The sequence below is a fragment of the Lycorma delicatula genome, chromosome 12, assembly GCF_047948215.1.
Source record: "Lycorma delicatula isolate Av1 chromosome 12, ASM4794821v1, whole genome shotgun sequence".
NCBI classification, from domain to species: domain Eukaryota; kingdom Metazoa; phylum Arthropoda; class Insecta; order Hemiptera; family Fulgoridae; genus Lycorma; species Lycorma delicatula.
The window spans coordinates 77,338,659-77,356,892 of record NC_134466.1 but is presented as its reverse complement, the minus strand read 5'-3'; the positions used below and the strand labels follow the sequence as shown (position 1 = coordinate 77,356,892).

Sequence of the window (18,234 nt, the reverse complement as noted above, 5' to 3'; positions counted from 1 at the left end):
ACTCCTGGTGGAACAACGGGGGCGAATAAATGAGACCGTAGTTCCGGTAGGGGATCCCTTCGGGGTTTCCCATTAGAGGCAAGGCGGGAAGAATGTAAGACCTAGTCCAGGTGGGGGATCCCTCTGGGGGTTCCTCATTTGAGGCATAACGACTAATCGAAGACCGGGTCCCGACTAACCGGGTGGGATCCTGATTTCTGCCGAGGTAGTTTGAGGCGATGACTCCCCTCGGAGCTGTATTTATGCTTGATTGCGGTTTCGGCTCTGGGTGGCGGGGTAAACAAAGATTAAAGAAAAACAAATGTATGTCTAATAATAATTTTATTTTTAACGAGGAGGAATGCTTTATCATCATCAGGTTACTGACTTTTCTCCCGGTGTATGGGACTTCCGTATTCCGTATTCGGCCTATCCACTAAAACCCAAGTTCAATTCTCTAGCTACCACCTCGGAACCGCTTTCGTGCTATTTATCCCTTCAGCCTCATGGGACTGCCCCTTGCTTCCCTTCGGCATTTCTGTCCAAGAACCTCTGTTTCAGGCGAAGAACTGTCGCCCCATGTGTATCGAGACTCTGAACAACCGTCTTGGCGTTCCAGCATGACAGCGACATTTGGCCGGTGTCAAGCTACTGTATACTATCTCAACGAAAGCCCGACATTTCCCCCAATCTGTGCACGCAAAGAATGTGTGGCGGCATCATTATCATTAATAAAATAATATTCATAATGAATAACTGACTTGTTATAATACAAAAATACATCTGTATTATTTTGAAATGAATCGTTAATTTCTATTCGTATATATTAATTATGTGAAGTTCTTAAATTGATGTGCTACAAAATTAAATGATAATATAAACATAACAAATCGATTTGCTGATATTATGTGAGTAAAAAAATGGCCTTAAGAAAAAATCTAACATCTAGTAATGAGGATATGATTAAAGCAAGTAATAAAAATAGAATATTGAAACATCGGTAAAGAGAAATATAATAAAGAGGACAAACAAAATTAGAGGAAAGGAGAGAGACAGTGAGAAAGGAAAAGAGGGAAAGAATTTAAAAGATATAAAAAAATTAGAAAAATAATCTGGTTGCTCTTTAAAACTATTTTAGTTACAAATCTTAAAACACATTGTTTTATAAACAATAGAGTGTTTATGTATTAAAATAAAAATAAAAAAGAGAAGAATAATATCAAGAAAATAGAAACAAAGTCATAATGTTCCAGAGTATGAGTAGAAACAAGCAATTATGTTAATGAAATGATGGGGGAAGGCGGGAAGAAGGAAATAATATACACAAAGATAGACAGACAGAAAAGACTGAGTGGACAATGAGATAAGTAATGGGCGTAACAAACAAAAGTATAATACTTTATCCAAAGGTTAAATCTTCACTGACCATTTTAATTATATTCTTAATTCTTTCGTTTTAATTAATGAAAAGCACTCGGAATTTAAAAAATAAAACAGTAAGTAATGAATATTCTCTTCTACATCTTGTTTAAAATTACCCAAATCTACACGTAACAAAAAATAAATAAAACGTCGGCAAAGGACTAAAAGACATTCCCTGCGCTGCCCACTTACATTTAACAAAATTTTAAATTGGATATAAAAAAATAAAAAAATCCGTTCAGCACGCTGGAAGACGGGAGGTAGATTTCACCGATGCTAAGTAGGGTATAAAAAAGATTTTCACCTTAAAGTTAAAAAAAAATTCAAATTTACTAAAGACGACAATGGTTGCATGTGAAAAAAGGTTTACATGTTCAACATATGATAATCCCCATTTTCTTACAATTCCAGTAACATTTTGGTCATACCTTACCTAAGGGTTGGTCATATTAAAAATTGTTTCAGATAAATTTTTTAGGTAATATTTAGAGGGCTAAAGAACACTAAACTGATTCGATACTGTGCCTGTTAAGGGAGGTATTATCTTTTTTCTTCAAAACCCATTTTTCCACCCCATAGGCCAATGGTTGGTGATATAAAAAAACTTTACTGAAATAATTTTTACGACCTTGTCCAAAGAATAGTAAGAACTTTAAACGAATTCGATATTTTATTTAATAAGAAAATTATAGCAATATTATGTTTTCCACCCTCATAATCCGATTTTGCCAATTAACGAAATCGTCCGAGATTTTGGGTCGTTATATTTTATTTAAAAGTGATTGGCGCAAACTTACAGCAGTTATCGTGTCCACAAGAAAGTTAAATATATATATAAACTTTTGAACTGACGGTGGTTTTGGTGTTTGGGGGATGTGAAACGGTAAGATAGTCGAAATTTTCCGGAAGTCGAATCGTGGTACCCATTATAATAGGTAGCTTTCTTATGAAGTCTACCTAATTAAGTTGTTAAATAAAATGTATTTATTTCTAAATAAAAATTGTAAATATTATTATTATTACTGTACCGGATGACGCCGTTCTAGGAAACCTTTTTCCCAAGGAATAGAAATTAAGATACGAAAGGAGGGAACAGTCAGGGACAGAGAGAGACAACAAAGAGTGCCGTATTTATTCGAGTACCCCCCACCACCGAATAAGCCCCGCACCTCGATTTTCAGGACAGAATATCTAATAAAAAAATCGAGTATATACCGGTATTTTAAAGTGCAACAGATATGATAATAAAATACGTAAATACGAAAATATTCAGAAAGTAAACCATTTAATTCGTTCATTTAAATTACAATATTAATATTACATTAATAATTAATTACCGTAGGTACTAGTTTAGTTCATAATCAGTAGGCCAATAAAACGAAAAGAACGTATCATGTTGAAAAGGATCATTTCAATACGCTTTTTAATATGGGATTTTATTTTTAATTAATCACTGTCACTGTCAATGTCTGTAGAAGAGTTACCGGTAGTCTCCACGTCGTTCTGTCAAAGGTCTTCACTACCATCAAGTTCATTAGATATTCCGCATTTTTTTAAACTTTTCCTTACTAATTCTGTGGAGATACCTTCCCAATCATCATTTTATCTGGTTAAAATCTGAGCGTTTGATTCTTCCTGTAGGCGTGAGAAAGAAATTTTCATCAGCCATCCATTTACTGTACAGTTGTTTTAATGCAGAATTGAACGGTTTATTAATGCGGTTTATTAATCTAGAGGTTGCAATAGAGATGTCAATCCGCCTGGAATTATTACTTGGTCTGCCATACCCTTTTTTAAAATGTCTTTCACTTTATCAGTCATATGCCCCCGATAACTATCCGTTACTAGCATACCGGTATTTTTTTTTATTAAGTAAATTTCCTGATCGCTTTTGCCATATACACCTGATCCGATCTAAAATTAATGTTTCGTCCATCCAACCTGATTCCTGTGCTCCGATAACAACTCCATTTACCTGTACGGTAGGAAGAGTTTTTCTTTTAAAAACAATGTACGGAGGTAATTTTGATCCATCAGAAGTAATGCAAAGCATAACACTACACCTTTGTATTTCATTACCACCGGTGCGAATCGTAACACTTTTTTCACCTTTTTTGTTTACGGTTTTGTCAAATGGCATTTCAAAATATACGGGGGTTTTATCAGCATTTCCTATTTGAGAAGGCAAATAGCCTTTATCTTTTCTAAGATTTATTATGTATTTGTGAAAATGTAATATTTTCTGTTCATAAGCGTCTGGAAGTCGTTGAGAAACGGTCGTCTTTCGTTTTATTGACAAATCATTTCGTGCAAAAAATCGTGTTGTCCATCCACGGCTTGCTTTGAACTTCAATGATTTAGCGATTTCACGAGCATATTATCGACACATTTCTGTCGTGACAGCATAAACGCATTTCCTTTTTTCCATAACAAAGTCGTACAATTTTTTTTCTCTGTCTGTGTATTTTGGTTTTAAGCCACGAAAAGGCCTTTTGTTACCAGCGCCTTTCACCAGACGTTACTAACTTTCCAGGCTCAAGTTTTTGCGACCATAGTTTGAGCGTAACTCAAGAACGATTCGACGAATCTTTATAAAATTTTTCCACGCACAACTTCAGATACAATACTACAGTATATCTAGATTTCAAGGAAATTGACGTACTAGTTTTGGAGATTTTCAAGCCACAAAAATTTATACGTAAATTTATTAATAAATAAGAAAACCCCAATTTAAGCGAATGGTATTTTCCTATTCCTCGTAGGTCAAACCGTACATAAAATTCATTTCTCTCCCCTCCTCTCGTAACACTTTGCGATCGAAAGTAATACTTTTCTTCGATAAATCGATAAATTAATATTATTTTTGTTAATCTCTTTAGTTTATTTTTGTTTTATAACAAACTTTTAATTTCAAATACAATTAATAATTAATAGAAATGAATAACTCTTAGACCTTTAATTTATTTTTTATTATTTGATTACACTTAAGAATGTTTCTACTTATATACAGTTACATTATCGTTAATTCACTTTATAAAGATGATCAGTCAATTTTCTATATTCCTTCTGTATTTCGATAATATGAGTTATTTAATGGTTTTTTATTAATAAATAAAAGTTCTTTTAAAACATTAGTTACTTTTCTTTGTCGTTCTTAGTATTTACTTTTTTCAGTTTGTTAATATTTAATTATTTTTCACAGTGATAAATTTGTATTAAATATTTATTTTTGATAGATCATCTTTTGTATGCGATTACTGTGTGCGTGTGTGTACCTTATACGGACAAATACTTCATTTCCTATTTGTCCACCATTTTATTGTTTATTAATAAAAATTTGCATGCCTACGAATAGATTAGATACTTCAATGAAATTCTACTTAAATGAGCTCAATATCTACTAAAAAATAAATAACTTTAAAATTTTTATCTCTGAAAATACCAAAATGGCGGCCATTAAATTGTTTTATTATTGAAACCAATCTCCGTGACGCAGCGGTAGCGTTTCGGCCTTTCATTCGGAGGTCCCGGGTTTGAATTCCAATCAGGCATGACATTTTTTATAGGCTGCAAAATTCCTTTTCCATTTCCCACGGACAAGATTCAAACGTATTTCGCGATATCATGAATTTGAAAAGAAAAAAAGAAGCTTCTCAAATATTAATTAAATCTTTAATTTGAAAAAAAATCGTGTAGGGCTGTGTGGGGGCGCACAGTTGTTGGTTTAAGTAAAATGTTACAGACCTTGGATGAAGTTCCTATGAGTTACAGACCGACAAACTTATCTGTATATTTAAATGGGAGAGCAACCATCGTATTTTTTTTTTTAATAAAACTGAGTCTCCAATAGAAAATTTTAGTTCCTTCATTTACTCTACAGAAAAATTGATCGGTCTGTATGTCAGCGAGCCACTTTTAGTGTGTCGGATCGAAATAAAAACGAGACATCGGCTGCGTACTAAATTTAATTTTAATATAAAACAGTCACTAAATGGCGAATGTTATTTATTTCGATTAATAATCGACGACAGCTTTGTTCAACATAGGTCTATGTTATGAGAAGTAAGAGACATAAGGCATAATAAGCAGCGGTACAGGTGCTCGCGGTGTCGGAGTCGTTCACTGAGCGAGCCGTGCCGGCTTGCGACGTTCCCAAAAGTCTCGTTCGCTCGGCACCGGACATTAAGGTACTTGTGCGTGGCCCATAACCTTCCTCTTCCAACGAAATGCGTAATTTTTTATGTTTCCGGCCGGCTTTTGCGCGGACTGAGGCTGATATATTGTATTTTTATACTTTTTTACACGTTTACTTTAATTTTTTACACATAAATATTATCCAAAATAAATACACTTCCTTTTTTTATCTCTGAAAATACCAAAATGGCGGCCATAAATTTTTTTTATTGTTGAAACCAATCTCCGTGACGCAGTGGTAACGTTTCGGCCTTTGTAGCATGTGAAAATGCCATGCCTGATCGGGATTCAAGTCCAGGACCTCCGGATGAAAAGCTGAGAAATAATATTAAACCGAATTAATTTAACGAAAAGTTCATCTTCTTGCGCGAGAGTTTTTTCAAATTATTTATAATTTTTTTGTTTCAGTAAGGTTTCTGGCTATTAGAGGCAGAATGATGTTACACGTAACGATTTTTATAAAATTTTCCATTTCAAAATGGCGGTTACTATTCTTCTTATATAGAGGATAAAAGAGCGAGAGAGAGAGAGATACGGAATAAGAAGTTTTCATTGCCAAGCTACCGATACGTGATCTCCACTTCTGATGTCATCCACCATTTCCGGTCTCTCTCGCTGGTTCTTCGTTTATTATACTTCACTCTTTACGTTTTATTCTTCAAGTTTAAATGTAGCGTTTACCTTAGACACCGTACTTCTATTATTGTACCGTATCATAATTCTTGCAATATTTTGATACTTTTTTTAAATTTTCACAACGAAAAGTTTTATATTTTTGAGAATAAATATAATGAATAAATAAATAAATAATTTTAAAGAAAAATAAATACTATTAAACAAAATGAGTAGGTCCTTAACAATTTTATTTATAAAAAAAAATTATATAATTTTAGCATAGATTGAAAACCGGTAAAGAATTGCTGTAACGATGTACAATTCTGGCTACTGAGGGCGCCTTCGACATATTAGTAACTAAAAGAAAAATTAAATCCAACATTAAAGTATGTAAGTATGCAAATAAAAAAATAATAAAAGATATTCTACTGTTAGAGTAAAATTTCATGATAAGAGAACCACGGTGACCGCATCGCCACACTTTGCCCGATTGAAATGATATCAATGATCCGTATTCGGAATTTATCGCAAAAAAATTCATAAAAATCGGTAAATCAAATTTGAAGAAAGAATGCAGAAACAATAATCGACAAAAAAAGCATAAAACTTAAGCGTAATTAATTCCTGGAATACATAATCAAAGTAACAAACTAATGTTATTTTGTTACTAATTTTAACAGAATTATCTAACTTATAAAAGAATGTGATTTTAGTCCAGAAACGACAAAAAAAAAAGAAAAAGGGGTTATTTCCGCCCCCTCGAATTATGTTGAAGCGGTTTAGAGTAAGATCAAACTCCATTGAATATATCTTAGCTAGCTATGGGCTACGTTAAAATAACGTGAAAAAATTTACTTCTCTCATTGATCGACTGTGACCAGAATTTAAATGAGATCCAAAACTATATATACAAAAATCGATAATGAAAATTATCATCCCAACAGTTAATCCAGTTCAGAAATATTATGCAATCAATAGACCAACATACAGTCGGTCCCGATTAAATTAAATGGGGTCGATCCCCCATTTTTACATTTAAATTACATATACACATTTTAAAAAAATTAAAAGTAGATAAAATTTTATTTCATTAATAACTTCTGATTATTTTTTTATTGTTATAATAAACTATTATTTATCATAATATTATTTTTCTAATCAGAGGTTAATAATTATTTATAAATCAATATATTTAAATTAAAAAAAAAAGTTAAGAAAAAAATGGAAAAAAGTCTGATTCGAACCGATGTGCCTTCAATTTCTAAAATCCAAATACATTCATTAAAATTTTATTTGGCTAAAACTCTGGAACCAATCAAAGTACCACTTATGATATATTTGTTGAAAAACTCTCGATAAGACCTTATTACAGCATTTAAGAAAAAGTCCAAAACCCAAATTCTTTTCGATTTGAGCTTTTTTGTACACTTTTGGTCCAGCCGATTTCAATAAAAAGGGGATGTGCACAACTAGATGTTACAAAAGTCCGAAATCCAAAATTTTAATATCCTACGGTTAATAGTTTTTCATTTAAGCGAGATACACACGTACGTACATTCAGATATCACGCGGAAACTGGTCGAAATGGATTCAGGGATGGTCAAAACGGATGTTTCCGTTGAAATCTAAAACCGAAATTTTTCGCGATCAGAATACTTCCTTTACTTCCTACAAGGAAGTAGAAAGGTAGCAGATGAAAACGTTATTATAATATTCGGTTTAATAAACTTCAATAACGTAACAATTGAGACCTTCATGCTGACATGATGGATAAAGTTGACATTATTTTACGTTTGACGATCGATTGTTATATATATATATTTTTAAATTTAAGCTAGTATAATTAATGGTATATTAAGTAAATAATGATAATAACACATCAATGTTCCTGAGGATGAAGAATCCGAAAGCGCTCAAACATAGTATTTAATATTATTTGTCGGTAAGTGGAAATTTAATAAGTTTTATTTGAAAGATAAAAAACTTGTTCTTCGTTTGTATTAAAATACAAAACAAACGTTTTCTCCAACCCTTATTTATATTCGACTTCTGATCTGTGCTTTTTTTCTTAATGTAATGTTTATACTACATTACATTTTACTTTAAAAATCATTTCTTGAAAAAGGAAAAGAAATACGGTTTGAGAGCTTGACTAAAAATTTTGTTTTTCTCAGTAAAAAAAAACAAAAAAACAATTCTGTGTGGTAGTAGTAGTAGTAAATTTATTCATAAATAAATAAAGAAAAACTTTTTTTTTTAAATTGGGAAATAAATAAAATTCTATTCCCTTTATTTCATTTAATCTAATTTTACGAGTTACGAGTATTATACAAAAGATATCTATGACCTTTAATCTTTAAAGTAAGGGCTATGTTTATTTTTTAATTTTTATTTTATTTTTATATATAAAGATATACTCTTAATTATACATGTATATTTACGAGGACTGTCTCTCTCTCTCACTTTCTTACTCTCTCTTTTATATATATATCACAAAAATATATGTATTTACTATCCGATAAACATTTTTCCATTAGGAACAATTTTTTCTTTTCTCTCTCTATTGTTATATATTAATTATCTCAGAAATAATAATAATAATAATACTTAATACTGCTTTCAATATGATGTAAAATAATGGAGAAAGCTTTTACGCATTTGGCTTTTAACGATCCTAAAAAAAGGAAAGGAGTAAAAAAACTATGAAAAGAAATAAAACCACAAACCAATAAATCAATTTCATTTGTACGGCTGGTTCAATTTATTTTACTATATTATTATTGTTATTTTGTATCATCTTAGGATAAATCATAATCTACATACAGAAGATAATACATAAAATATAGGATTTAAAAAAAAATTAAAGTATTTTTTCTTCATACATTTAAAAATTAATTTTTACTACAAATTGGCAGTTTATATAATTATACGTTTAAAATGTTCTGAGTTTTAAAAATTAAAACCTAAGATAATCATTATTTTCGAATAAAACATTTTTCAGATGAATTTTTCATGTTTTAAATGATGCGATATAAAATATCCGCTGGAATTAGGTGAAATTTAAAGAATTTTTTTTAATTTCTTGTAAAATTTGGTGATGACGTAGACAAACAAATATACTTTAGAATGTCCCACAAAGTTTTAGGACATATTCTACAATGAAAAAAATAATCTCTTTCGGCACACCGGAAGGCGAAGGTAGATTTTACCGGTGCTAAGTAGAAGATAAAAAAGATTTCCATTTTAAAGTTAAGAAAAACTTCAAAATTTAATCAATACGACCACGATTGCACGTGAAAAAAGTTTCGTATGTTTTGCGTACGACAAATCCTATCTTCTTATAATTCCAGCAACATTCTGGTCATCCCTTGCCGTAAGGGCTGGTCATATCAAAGTTTTAAGCGATGTTTAGAGAACTAACGACCGATTTAAATCGATTCAATACCTATTATGCCTATTAACGGAGGTATGATTTTTTTGTCTAAAACCCCGTTTTTTCCATCTCGCTGAGCCAGCGGTTGGTGATATAAAAAAAGTTTACCAAGATAAGTTTTAGGCCCTTATGCAAAGAATAGTAGGAATATTAAACGAATTCGATATTTTACTTTATAAGAAAATATAGAGATACTTTGTTTTTTAGACAAAACCCATTTTCATCCCCAAGGTCCGATTCTGCCCATTAACGAACTCAACCGAAATTTTCGGTCGTTATATTTTACGTATCAATTTGATAATGATTTTAACGAATTCGATATTTTACTTAATAAGAAAGTTATAGCGATATTAGGTTTTTTTTCGAAAAAGCCCTCCCCCCATTCCACCGCCATGGTCCGATTTTTGGCCGTTAACAAATTCGACTGAGATTTTGGGACGACTTATTTTGAAGAGACAATTTGAAAGTGAATGGCCCAAAATTAAGTCGGTTATCGTATCCACAAGAAAGTGTAATATATACATAAACCTTTGACCAGACGGTAGTTTTGGGGTCTGGCGGATGTGAAACGCGAAGATGTATCGAAATTTTCCGGAAGTCGAAACGTGTTAATCATTATATTAGGTAGCTTTCTTATGAAATCTACCTTAAAAAATACCGCTTCTGAAGTTCTGTGCAAGAACACTAACTTTTCGTTATTTTAATTTGTTTCCTTTTTCCAAGTATCGACTAATTCTAATCAAAAATGACAAAAACAAAAACTTTGAATTTTAAATACAAAGCATCAACTTTCAAATCATTCACCGCTGTGACTTATTTTACTAGCGTGTATGAAAAATATACCACTACATAGTCATCATAAATCTTAGATAAAAATCACATACCGAGTCAGCAATCTTTAAAATAGTTAACGCTATCTGAATTCGCCGAAAAATATTGCTAACAGTAGATACCGCAGATGTAGAAACGTCGACGTTCCAACTTGCAACATCATAACCAACCATGCTTTTAACTTCCCCGGGTCAAAATTTGTTCGACCTTTAACTGACCATAACTCAATAACGATTCTACCGGTTTTCATCGAATTCTTACACGCACAACTTCACACATATTACTATAGTATATTTCGAAATTTCAATGAAATTGATTTAATAGTTTTGGAAATTTTCAAGCCACAGAATTTTATACATAGGTTTATAAATTATTTATATAATAGTTTCCACTTACCAAAAATTTTTAATAGTAATGTTCGAGAGCTTTCGGATTATTAATACATCCTCAGAAACGATATGTATATCTTAATATTTTTATGAAAATTCAATTTAGTATAATTAATGATATGTGAAGTAAATAATTAAAATGTATAACACATCATTGTTCCTGAGTAAATTATTTGTATATTAATACCAACGGGCTATGCTTAATAAAATTAATAGGTTTATAAATAAATGTAAGAAAGAATACCACAATTTAAGTGAATGGTAATTCGTATTCATCATACCTTTACGTATTACGTAAAGAAAATTCATACCATTCTCACAATCTAACCAGAAGTAATACCGTACTTTTCTTCGAAAGTCGGTAAACATTTCTTTATGTACCGTACCAAATAACATCCTTCTTATTCGTCTGATGATTAATAATAGAAAGCTCAAAGCTTATGCGTGGGCTTATTGAACTTAAATTTTATAGCTTATTAAAAATTCCATGACTGGAGAGGATTCGAACCCAGGACATTCTAGATGAGAAACTTAGACGCTCCTCCCTCCATATCTGAGCTTATTTTTCCTTTTCACTCCTTTTTTCTAGTATCATTTTAGGATTAAAATCTAAATATTCTATAAATATGGTTCCAGAAACCCTTACTTTTCGAGTTATAGCTTGTGACCAGATTTTTGCTCTTAAGTATAAAAGAAGTTTTTGGTTAAGGGGTAAATTTTACGGTTACATATGATTTTTGATTTGAAAAATTGAATGAAACAGTTCCAACAACTGTATCTTTAATAACATTTTTGAAAATTGTTGCCAGAAACACTACTGTTTTAGTAATGTATTATAAGAAACTCTAAAATTCTAATTTTTAAAAATTTATTTTTAACTAGCAGACTCGGCAATGCTTCGCTATTGTTAGATTTGAGTATATATGAACACAGTTGGACCTTTGACAAAACATTAACAAAATGAACGTTACAGAAGTTAACAAAATTTAACCATTCCCTTTTTCCCCTTTCTCCTCTCCCCACACCCCTTTTTACTTTTCCCCTTTTCCTTTTCCCCGTTTCACCATTTTCCTTTTTCTCATTTTCATGTTTACCATGCTCCCTTTACCTTTCACCAATTTTTATCTTTACCACCCTCTCCCTTTCTTTCCACCATTCTCTTTTCCTTACTTCTCTTTCCCCCTGTCCATTTTTCCCTTTTTTGTTTTCCTTTCCTCTTTACATTTCATCTTCCCGTTTTTCCTTTTCTTCGTTTTCCCTTTTTCTTTTTTCATTTTCCCTTTTTACCTTATTTCCTTTTACTTTATTCGATTTTTCCCTTTCACCCTTTTTCCCTGCGCGTAAATCGGTGTAGTAGTTTTTTTAGTCTGTAGCGAACACACATATCGGAAACACTGAAATGGAATCGTAAAATATTTAGTATAGCGTGTGTTGCTTTTACGTTCAACAGATAGCGCTGTTCAAAAAAAACATGTTTTTACCTGTCACAGGTGTGACATCTTAGGTATGTAAAAACACGCGGGTATTCGAACGCAACGTTGTGTCGAAATTTCAAAGCAATCGATAAAGAACTTCCGGAAAATTTAAGATTTTGAACACGAATATTTACATTTTTATTTATATAGATAAAAACTGTTCTTGTTTCTAGATTTTTCCGACGTAACAAAGATTCTTACTTTGTATTTTAAAATTAAAAAACACTATTTTTCTGCGACGTTTTTATTTTAACAAAATTTAAATTTCTTAAACTCTTTTTTATGTTAATGGACGTGAGTTATTATAAATTTTCTCATAATTCAATTCTTAACGAATTTTATTTGATTACTAGTTTGTATGTAAAAAATTGGTGTTAATTCTTTAAATAAATTAAGTCTTTATGATCTTTCGATTTTAATTATTTTTATTACAACTGTAAATATATTCATTCATACGCATAACATTATTAACTTATGTAAATTTATTGTATTAATAAATGTAATATCATGTAAAGAGACTCGCAGAACCCTTGAGAATTGTAGTAGACTCGTAGAAGAATGGAATAGGACTTGAATAGGACTGTCCGAATGGAATGGAATGGAATGCAAAGTTGGCGGGAGTTTATTACTCCCTGCTTTATCGCAGAACCTGGATAGAGTCCCTTGCTGCTGGATGATTCTAATCGGGCTTGGTTTTTAAAAGGGTTATTTTTTTTATCTCGGGTCTAATTTTTTCAAGTTTTGGGTATTATTATTTTAGTGAATTTAAGACGGATTTAATTGCATTCCAATCCGTTGTTGAACCAGCGTTATCGAACTCATTTTACGGGCCGACCGCGGAAGGCTAGGCTTATGAAGCCTGTCCTGCCGACGCAATTTCCCTTCAGACCGTCTACTGAAGTCCTTTCGGTGCTAACGCTTAATAGGCTAGCAGGAATACGCCACAACGGGGCACTAACTATAAGGAGGGAGCAATGCGATCCCTACTCCGGAGGAGTCGCAATTGCTGGTTTATTTTATCTAACTTGTAAGTTTTGAAAAGGAGAGGTTGTGTAGAAGCTCTTCATCCGCTTCTGGTATAGTTGCCCTTCAGGACGCATCTCTGCTGGGCTCTGTTCCGGACTCCAGTCCGTGATGTTGAGGCGAGTGGTTGGTCTTCCTTCTTCTTCATCTTCTTCCTCTCCCTCTTCTTCTTCCGAAGACCTCTTCGTTCTTCTTTGGCCTGCACTTTCCAAGAATTGGTAGTAACCGAAGTTACATACCATTAACCTTGGAATTCCCGAAGCCCCGAAGGGCTGAACGGGGGAAAGTGCAGGTTTCTTCGTTCTTCTGTGCTGTCAGTAGCTGCTGGGCAGGTGACTGCTGGGCAGGTGGCTACTGGGCTGATGGCTGCTGGGCTCGTTCCCTCTTTCTTCTTTCTTGAAAGGAAAGGAAGGTAATAGGGAACTTACAAATGGTGATACCTATTCGCGATCGCGGTTTTGGGGCGGCGATTTTCTTAGAAGAAGTAAACAGAAATTATTCACTCCACGTAATTATTAACCTTCAGACACACGTGTGTCTGAGAAGGGGTTGGGGGGACCGCGTGGCCGCAGTGAAGAAACCATTTGTCTTTGTGGTGGCCGTTGGCATCTGCAACAAAAGAAGCAGAACACACACACACGAAAAAAAAAAAAAAAATTTTAATTTTTACTTTTCTTTGGACTGGCAGGATGAGAGGACGGAAAGGCCGTTTCCCAAGACGGCACGACGAGTCATTCCACATCCACGTTTCTCCCGTTTCTGAAACAAGAGAAACAGAACAAAACACACGCGGAGAAAAAAAAAAATTTAATTTTGACCGCGTTTTTGTTTTTATGCGCGACTTACCTGTCCGAATGAAGTGATGAGCTTGCTTATATACTGTATATGGAGCCGCTGAATCGTCAGGAGCCGAGTGCAGTGTAAGCAACCGAATGAATGCGACCGAAACCAAAGATCTTTAAATTTGAAAGTCCTATATTAAATAAAAATTAAAGTTCCAAAATTTAAACGACAGCAACAAAAAAGTGAACATTTATAAGAATATTTAAAAATTAAATAAGTCATTTAAATAACCCTAAGTTTTAATAACTGGCAATTTAACGAAGATAATTTACGTCAAACCTAATATTTTGCGAAATTAAGTTTTTTTTATTTTACAACTTTATTACAAATTAATAGAGTCTTGGTATCTGTTTTATTCAGTTCAGGTCAAAATCCATAAGAAAAAACCATCAAATTCCTTCATAAATTAAATTCCAACGACTTCATTTTACTTTTAGAATACAAATCAGAATAAAATTCTTTCTGTCCCTTCGTGAGTCATTCTACATGGTCTTTCGTTTAATCGCATGTATTGGTCATTAACTCTAACCTGTTGAAACCGTCATATATCTGTATCGATTACAGATTTCTCCGCATTTATGGGGTGGGTGGGAGAAACCCTCCTGGGCACCGAGCCGCTGATGTAGCCCACGGAGAATGTAGAAGCCTGAGCCAGAAGAAAATCAAAAGGATTCAGCAATGATGCCTGGTACGGTCAGCGGAAAAGGAGACCTGGCCGCCAAAGGATCCGTCGGCTTGATTTCATTAAGACTGACACAGGCATGACCATGAAAGAACTGTAAGCAACAGTCAATAATAGGAACGAATGGAGAAAATTTGTCCGTAGAATCGCCGAGGGTTGGACGCGACTGAACGGTTAACAACAAAACAACGTTTATAAAACTGCAAAGTTGACTGCGTAAAGTCGTGTACGATTACCTCGATGTCATTTAATGTCTATACTAACTGAAATTCTCTATTGTTGCATGTGTATATCCTTGTGAACTATCCTTGAAATATTGTACTCTCAGTCATGCCGGGTGAAATCTAACGATGACCGGCAGACGTTTAATGTTTCACAGCATCGGAACTCCTTCGACTTCTATGTTTACTGGTCTATGTAAATTCCTTTTATTTACGTACTTCGAAGCCATCTAGAACATGTTTTGGGATAATTCAGCTTATCACTGATTATGGAACGGGTAGCGTCCATTGTAAACTAAAAATTTCACAGATTTCAACAGTTTTTATCCGTCTATTCTTGCGAGTAAGATCATTAATGGATTTTTCAAAGCGTCAATGGAAACTACCACCGGTCTTCCGTTACAGTAAAAAATGGTGGCACTTGTTCTGGCTGATTTAATCTGTTCAGTCTACCTACTGTATGATCTACAGTTATAAAAATCTGCACGTTTAATATTCATTTTGCCATTTTGATTTAATTTCCGAGAGTGATTTCGGTTAGTTTTACACCTACATAAAATAAAATGTTTTTGCGGGATCTACATTTTTTGGTGTACATAAATTCCTTTTGTTTATTTACTAGTAAAAAAAAAGGATTTATTGACGTGAAACGTCTTTAAAATTATACCGAATTATACGGATACCTGAACAGAAATTTGTAGCGTAAGGAAAAGGTCTATATCGTCCTGCCTTAATAACTCCCTAAATATTAGTCATTTTATAACTTACATGGTCAGCAGCGCCAATAAAACTTTGAGTTTGCGTCACTGCCGAAGGGGTTGTCGAGTGGGGAGCACAGCGAGATCGGCCGAAACTGGTGTTCTCGCTCATTTCCATTCGGTGTAGCTCACGACTTAGACGTGATAGCGCGGTGATTCGTATGTTTGTGTTTACTGTTTGTCAAAGTAGATCGATTTAAATAATAATAAGTGTATTTTGGACAATATTCATCTGTAAAAAATTAAAGTAAACGTGTAAAAAAATATAAAAATTCAATATGTCAAGTCTCAGCCCGCGCAAAAGCCAACCGGAAATATAAATTTCGCAAATCGACGGAAACGAGAGGTTATGGGTCACATACAGGTACCCAAATGTCCGGTGCCGAACGAGCGAGACTGTTTCGGGAGCGTCGCAAAGCTGGCACGGCGTACTCAGTAAACGACGCCGACGACTCGAGTGCCTCTACCGTTATTACGCCTTATGTCTCTTACTTCTCATACCACAAACAAATTTTGAACAAAATTGTTGACGAATATTAATCGAAATAAATATCTAGTACCATTTAGAGTCTGTTTTATGTTAAAATTAAATTTAGTGACCAGTCGTTGTCTTGTTTTTATTTCGGTCCACTACATTAAAAGTACTCGCTGACATATAGACCGAATAATTTATCTGTAGAGTTGGTCAAATGAAGAACTAAAATTTTCCATTGGAGACTTTCAGTTTGGTAAAAAAATACGACGCTGGCTCTCCCACTTAACTCTACAGATAAGTTGGTCGGTCTGTAGCTCGGAGAAACTTCATTTAAAGTATGTAACATTTCACGTTAAACCAAAGGCCGTGCGCCTCAACACAGCCGAACCCGATTTTTATCGACAAGATTCTTCTTGATAAATGCCGAATCAATTTCTGTAAAATTCTTCAAATGAGATTTTAATGACGTGTCTGAAGGGACAACATTATTCCGTTTATTCTGAAATGTGGTCCAAAGAACCGTTACGCAAACGTAAGACTATTAACATTTTTTAAAAATCTTAAGTAATTCTCTTCACGCGTTCAATAGTAAATTATAAGGAAATATTATGGTATCTATTTTACCGAAAATACCGGAAGAAATGTGTATTTCTAATCCCCCCCCCCCGTTTTACTTGCTCAAACATTAAAAAAAATATGAAAAACAATAAAACCATCAACGACTCATCAAGATTACATTTATAAGTTGTAAATGTACCAGTAAACGTGTAGTCTTCAATTGAATCAAGCGGATTATTCCTGAGAAGTCGATAAATGAACCCCGACCATAAAAAAACACCGGTATTCACGATCCAGCATCCAAATCCGTATAAAAGAAATTACCTTTACTAGAACTTTAGAACTCTCGAATTTGAAGTTGGCTAATTACGATGACAATTTTAACAGTTGACCAATTCGATGGGTGTTTATTGTTTTTTATTTTTTTCCATAAAAAAGGATAGTGTGTAGTTTTATTTGTTCGTTTGATGTATTTGCTCACATTTTTATTTTAGCTCCTATTGGCGCAGAGAGGAATACGTGGTGCTCGGGCAGCTGCGCGCAGCGCACGAACGAATTATGTTCTTTGATACGAACGATTTATCTAAAATTATATTTGTGTTTTGGGAATAAAAAAGGAAAATAAAAAAGTTACAGCTGTGTTAAAAATCACAACTCAAGAAACAGCTAAAGATTTTTAGGATTAAGAAACATTTCGTTATAAAAGTTTTTGATGTTAGTACGCTGAATTCATGAATGTTATTTAGTTACAATTAACAAAAAAAATTAACAAAATCATGTATAATGAAACGTAAACCGTTTTTTCAACGAGCCCTAAGCCCGTTTTTTAGGTAGATTTCATAAGAAGACTACCTATTGTAATGAGTACCATGATTCCGGAAAATTTCCACATATCTTCGCGTTTCACATCCCCTAGACTCCAATAACACCGTCAGTTCAAAAGTTTATATATATATTTCGCTTTCTTGTGGACACGATAGCCGACGTAATTTTGCGCCAATCAGTTTCAAATTGATACATAAAATATAACGATCCAAAATATCGGTCGAGTTTGTTAACGGGAAAAATTGAAACATGGGAGTGGAATGGGGTTGTTTTTCGAAAAAATCAAAACATTTTTGTAACTTTCTTATTAAGTAAAATATCGAATCGTTTAAAGTACTACTACTTTTTTGATAAGGGCCTAAAACTTATTTAAAATAACGTCTTTTGATCGTTTGACCCAGGGGGGAAAAATGGAGTTTCGAAGACAAAAAAAAAACGTTTTTAATAGGCACGGTATCGAATCGGTTTAAAGTGACGCTAAACATTACCTAAAAATTTTTTCTGAAACAAT

At 33.3% G+C, this 18,234-nt stretch overlaps 1 protein-coding gene across 4 annotated transcripts in view; it reads right to left on the bottom strand.

Moving 5' to 3' along the window:
- Nucleotides 1–18,234, bottom strand: part of 5-HT2A (5-hydroxytryptamine receptor 2A) — an 809,891-nt gene that overhangs the window by 367,418 nt on the left and 424,239 nt on the right. The window contains exon 1 of one of the 4 annotated variants that reach the window (XM_075379876.1): nucleotides 14,208–14,328. The exons of the other annotated variants lie outside the window; for them this stretch is intronic. The gene's annotated coding sequence lies outside the window, so the exon portion shown is untranslated. Of the gene's footprint in view, nucleotides 1–14,207; nucleotides 14,329–18,234 lie in introns of those variants that run through there. 4 annotated transcript variants of the gene reach the window in all.